We start from the raw sequence: 6,467 nt of genomic DNA on the forward strand, positions 1-6,467 counted from the left end.
GACTTCAGAAATCCTGCTCTCACACAGCCTAGTCCGTTTTAGTCACCATCAGATTGCCCGTCATCAAAAGATGATTGTATCTGTGCTTTGCTCACATTTATTATTCTGACCTCATTTTCCATTCCCCTTCTACATTTTTAAATCTTTTTCTATGCCACTAAAAACTTACACCCAATCATCAATAGCCACTCTATATATTTAAATATTTAAAAAACTTCTTTTTACCTTCGTGCTTCCAACTGACACTTGCCGTCTCTTGCCATGTCTTGTGAACACTTTCTTCTACAGCCCTTTCAGGTAATAGCCATTAACAGAAATGCACACACACACACACACACAAACACCCCTCACACAGCTCAGACACTCAAGGGGACAGAATAGCACTTATTATTACTTCAGTGCTGAATTTTTCACTTGTACTCTCAAAAATTCAAATTCATACCCTTTGATATAAATCTTGCCTATCTTTTCCATTAATGACTCAGCATTTAGCTCTCTCTTTCTCTCTCTCTCACTTTTTGACTTTCCTAAGAATCTCAGCCCTTACTATAATGAAATGTTTATGGACTTCTTGGCTACAGCTGAAAAGCTGAATATTGCTTAAAAAAAAAAAAAGTGACATAAATATACTGAATGGATTTTCTTAAATATTAAGACAAACTTCAAAAGGTATTCAAAACTTCTAAGCAATCTCTTTATATTCCTGTAATAATATGTTTTTTTCTAATACAATTTCAAATCTCCTCTTCTTTCTCCAACATTTCCTAAAGACTCTTCATTCTTTGATGATGACTTTACCAAATATTTCATGTATAAAAATAACTGCTACTAAAGAAAAAAATCTGTCCTTTATCAATTTTACCATCTCACGTACATATGTACTTAAATACCCTGTACTTCCCATTGAAATAATAAAGGAATTTTAATTGGCCACTCTGCCACTGAAGCGCTGGTGCCAAGAAGTTTTGCCTTCTCAAAGATGTAGCTATTACACTTTTGTTTATCTTTCCTGCTTCTTCAGTTCCTGCCATTTACTGAGTCATTCCATCAGAATAAAACCAGGTTTAATATATCAAATCATTTTTTAAAAAATCTCCCATCGCCTTGTTTTACCAGCTACTGCATCATTTTCCTACATTAATTACTACCCAGCAATACTTCTTCAAATATGGTTTGTACATCCATGTCTGCCATTTTCACCTCTAAAGACTCCAAGACATTTATGCTTCTACTGCAGTAAAATAGTTTGCATCGACATCTATTTGGTCTTCATCTTACCAAATTCTCAACAGCATTTAGCCCTCTTTCCTACTTGAAACACTTTCTACTTTAGATTTCTACGGCATCATAGTTTTTCTTCTACATCACCACTGCTTCTTCTCAATCTCCTTTCTTGGATTCTCTTTCTATATCAGACTTTTAAATGTGACAATGTTCTGAATCATTTCCCCTCACTAGGCGCTACCAGTCAATCACATGATTTTGATAACATTTATATATGAGTAAATCTTAAATCTGTATTTTTCAACAAGGCACTTTTCTCTGAACACCAACGCTACCTTCCTGATAAATCTGCTTTGATTTGTAATGATACTTTCAACTCAACACGGCCAAAATTGAACAATTAAGATGGTTTTCCAACCATCTCAATCCCTCCTTAACCATTACATAGCAATGGCATACATTTCCTGACAACTTTTCTCCACACCCAACATTAACCCCATCAGCCATTCCTGTTTTCTCAACATATAAATTTCTATCACAAATCCACCCACTTCTTACCATGTCTGTTATTAGTCTAAGCCACCTTATCTTTCACTCAAAAACCTGCAGCAAGCTTGAAATTGATCATTTTGCTTCTAATCCTTCCCCCATCAGTCTGTTCTCCCCAAAGCACCCAGCGTATGCTTTCAAAAGATCAAGTAGAATATTCTAACTCTCTTGATTAAAGCCTTTCCAACCACTTTCCGTTATGCCTCATAAAATCAACAAGCTTTATCATAGCCTTCCACATGGCCTTACTTGATCTGCCTGTACTTCTGCTCTCCTCCTCAGTAACTGTGTTCTAGTCACACTTGTCTTTACTTCATCTCAGGGCATTCACATTTGTTGCTTCTTCTCATTGAGTTCCCTTCTCTCAGATGTTCTCCTGGCTGTTCTCCTCACAGCTCAAATGTGCCATCTTCACAGAGGCCATCCCTACTGAATTAACTAAAATGCTGCCTCCCATGTTCCCCTGTCTGTCCAGTCATTCACTTAATCAAAACCACCTTCGCACTCACTCACTGCCATGAAATCTTCATAACAAATTTCAGTATTCTAAATTGTCTTAATTATGCATTGACTTGGTATTTATTGACTGTCTTCTCCTTACAGAACATAATTGATGTTGGACATGGACTTTTCACAGTTACTGCATGTTTCCCAGTGTGCCCAGATCAGTGCCTGTCATATGGTAGACAATGAATGTTTGTGTAATGGTTAACTGACTCTTTTAACGTGACCACATATAATCTGTTTTTCCTGATTGTGTCATCATCATCGTCACCATCATTACTCTCATTACTATTTTTTTATTTTAAAAAAGACACATTTATTTGGCATCATGATCAGACTACTACATTTGGCAATCAGCAGCATTAAAACACTTTGTTGGAAGACTTTAGACTTTCCAACAGAATGAGAACTAAAATAAACTTTTATATAATTAGTCACAAATATAATCCTCGAGTATTTTTCTCCATAAACATGAGTGTTTGTCTAAAACATGTCTTCTTTGTAGCAGCTAGGCCCCGCCTCCACTATGCTTGGCTGAGTTCACAAATCTGTTGTAACCTGTAGCTTCCCTAACACTTCTCTGGTTCTCCTCTCCTGCTAAGCTTTGTTTTATCTTTGTTTCCTGGCAGTAATTAAAATTTTCTGCTACTTCCATAGCTACTGCTGCTACTGGAACCATCATAGCCACCTTGGTTTCATGATTTGGCAAAGTATTGGCTTTCACCAAAATAGGGGTCAGAGATTCTGTCTCCAAAATTTCCTTCTTTCATGAGTCCAAAATTTGAAGACTGAGTGTTGTAATTGCCAAATTCATTGTAGCTTCCACCACCTCTGAAATTGCTTCCACTAACACCACCAAAGCTTCCTCTGCCTCCATTGTTATAGCTGTCACAGCTGACGCTCCCACCATAACCGCTGCCCTGGTTTCCATAACCCTGTCCACCACTTCCACAGCCTCTGCTTCCTCCAGACTCACCGGGGCCACCTCCTCCATAACCACAATCATTACCAAATCCATTATAGCCATCCCCACTGCCACCATATTCACTGCCACCACGGCTCACGGCTGCCACCAAAGCCACTATGACCACTATGACCAAAGTTGTCATTCCCACCAAAACCACCTCCATGACCACCACCAAAGTTTCCAGAACCACTTCGACCTCTTTGGCTGGATGAAGCACTACCCATCTCTTTCTTTGACAGGGCTTTCCTAACTTCACAGTTGTGGCCAGTCACAGTATGGTATCTCTGGATGACAGTCCTATCCACGGAATCACGGTCACCAATGGTTACAAAGTCAAAGCTCCTTTTCTTGCCACTGCCTCTGTCCATCATGATTTCAGTCACTTCAATTCTTCCATACTGTTCAAAATAATCTCTTAGGTAATGTTCTTCAGTGTCTTCTTTAATGCCACCAGCAAATATCTTTTTCGCAGTTAAGTGGCCACGTGGTTTTTGAGAATCTTCTCTTGAGACAGCTCTGTTTGGTTCCACAACTCTTCCATCCACCTTGTGTGGCTTTGCATTCATGGGTGCATCCACCTCCTCCACAGTGGCATATGTGACAAACCCACAGTCCCGGGAGCACTTGGTGTTTGCAATTCTCATTACCACACAGTCCCTGAGCCTTCCCCATTGCTCAAAACGGCTCCTCCCACTCCAATCGGTTGTTTTAAAGCTGAACCTTCTAGTGAAGACTTTCTGTAGCTGTTTTGACTCTGACTGACTTAGCCATGATTTCAGGGAAGAGAGACCTTTACGATGCTTCCTTGGCAGCATCCACGGGCAGCATTACTATTATTTAAACTCTAGTTTTCTGTAGGAAAAGAAATGCGCATTCAGGTATTGATCAGCCAAGCCATTGTGTTAGAACTCAACACAACATACGTAAATAATATGGTTTCTGTCCTCATAGAATTTATAGCCTGGAGGACGACATAGGAATTAAGGAGAAAATTATAAGATAATCTTTTTATTTTATGAATAGATATACCAGATATTCATTGGAGGCCTAATATATGTGCCAGGCATTAGTCTAAGGACTAAGAATATAGTGGTCAATAAAATAGTTCTTGTATGTAACTCAAATCTTATGGTGGTAATATGTGATATATAATAATAGTAATAATAACATAATATAAACTTGAAAAGTTTATATATTCATTCATTTATCAATCTCTCATAAATTGTGATACTACAGGTCAGTTAACTTATCCATCTCTGGATGAACTAGTAATCTCAATTTTGGCCCCACAAAACTGAGAATAATGTCCTGCTATGTGATAGCACATACAGCTGCTGGCACCAGACTGGCTTCTAGCTAGTTTCTTTCATCTTCTAACTGCTGCAGCCGTTTTTCTGAAATCATACAATTTTATGACCAAGAAAAACATTTTTTATCATAAGTCATTTTTTACTATGAACACTTTGTGAATTAGTTGGACTCACTAGACATCTAGCAGACCACCAAGGAAATATATAGTGGCACAAGAATGTTCTGAGATGGACAGTATGAGCATATTATCTGTTTTCTTAGGGCACAGTGTATAATGATGAATAGCCTAAGTAGGTCTGCACAATACGATGCTAGTGGGAATTACCCAGTCAGGACCCAATGTAATGCGCGTGAAATGTGCAAAGTGGGGAGAAGATTGCATGAGAACTAGAGAAGACAGAAAAGTAATTCTAGAAGGTAAAAATGTCCTTTTTCACTTTTTCTCTACTGCATCCCTTGTCTTATATTTTTAAAGAAAGGAGTATACATTCAATAAAGGAAGGAGGGAAAGAAGGAAGAAAGAAAGGAAGGGAGGAAAGAGAAGGGAAAATGGATAAGTGAGAGGTGACGAAAATCTTTAGGAAAATCATAATGCTGAGTTGTAATACTGATACAGTTTTTTGGGGGTTGTTATTTTGTAGTATTATCTAGAGACAATAGACATAGATAATTATAATGTTAAGTGGCAATTTTATTGTTGTAGGTAATTTTGTTAAAAATATCTATCTATGATGTATCAGAGTATGTATTCACATTGAGATAATTAAAAAATAAAACTACAGGCCATTGTAGGTAGTTCGTAGAACACATGGGTAAAATTGCTATATAACTTTTCTAATGTTTTTCACTTCATGCTCCCTAGATTCTACTCCATAAGGGCACTTATTAGTATATTACACACGATAAATTATAATAATGTAAGGTAAATATTTAGCAGTCACACCAACCAGGAAGCAATGTTGGCACTCCAGTTGTTTGTTTACAAGTGAGGTTGAGAGGTTTCTTACCCTAACAGCCCTTTCAGAATTTCTATCCAATTTTCTGATTGTGAAACGCTAGGCTAAAAAGTGAAACATTTTTAATCAACTTGAAATTAGAGCTACAAGGAAAAATGGTTTCCCATTTCAATTTAGTTCATCAAATAACAAAGTAACGGGTGCGAGAGGTAGGATAGGAGATTTTCCATTCGCTTCTCACCATGTAAGCCACACACCAATTAATGATCATGGTGTTTCAAAATCAGTACTTTAAAAAAAAATTAAATTTCCCTTCCATTCAATAGGACATAGAATAAGAAACAAGGTAAACAAAAGACACTTTGACTGAGTCCAGAGAAATAACAAGAGAAGGATGTTACAAATATTATATGGGGTAGAAGTATTGGATATTAAAGTTGTTTGAATTAGAACTTCAGATGTAGCAATGATTTTTAATACTAGATGCACATTGTAATCACTAGGGAAGCTTTAAAAAATACCAAAATGTGGACCCTGCCTCAGATCAGTTAGATCAATTTAATCATGGACATGTGGATAGTAAGCTTCAATATTTTTAAGACCCATTCTCTCCTGCCATGGTGATAAAATTTGCTCAGTGCTGAGAATCATTGAAATATATAGTTAAAAAGTGGTTTGTACTACACATTAGGCAAATAAAAATGTCCATTCCAATTGCTTTTAGCTTTACTCATTTTTATTTTAATTGAATATAAATTATAATTGAATTAACTATAATTCAAATTTGTTCTAATTCAGCCCAAACTTACTTTTAACATTTGTTCTAGTACAGCCCAAACTGATATTTAATAGTCTCCCAACTTATGTTGAAAGAGTGTTTTGCTGGGTGTAGAGGATGCATAGCAGTTAATCTAGAAAGTATAGTTTATGAAGATGTTTTGGAACCCTTCCTCTTT

At 36.9% G+C, this 6,467-nt stretch overlaps 1 pseudogene; it reads right to left on the bottom strand.

The window, feature by feature from the left end:
• Window positions 1–2,909: 2,909 nt before the first annotated feature.
• LOC111545164 lies at window positions 2,910–4,059 on the bottom strand (annotated as a pseudogene).
• Between the last annotated feature and the right edge of the window lie 2,408 nt (window positions 4,060–6,467).

This window comes from Piliocolobus tephrosceles, chromosome 2 (genome assembly GCF_002776525.5).
Source record: "Piliocolobus tephrosceles isolate RC106 chromosome 2, ASM277652v3, whole genome shotgun sequence".
In the NCBI taxonomy this organism is placed as follows: domain Eukaryota; kingdom Metazoa; phylum Chordata; class Mammalia; order Primates; family Cercopithecidae; genus Piliocolobus; species Piliocolobus tephrosceles.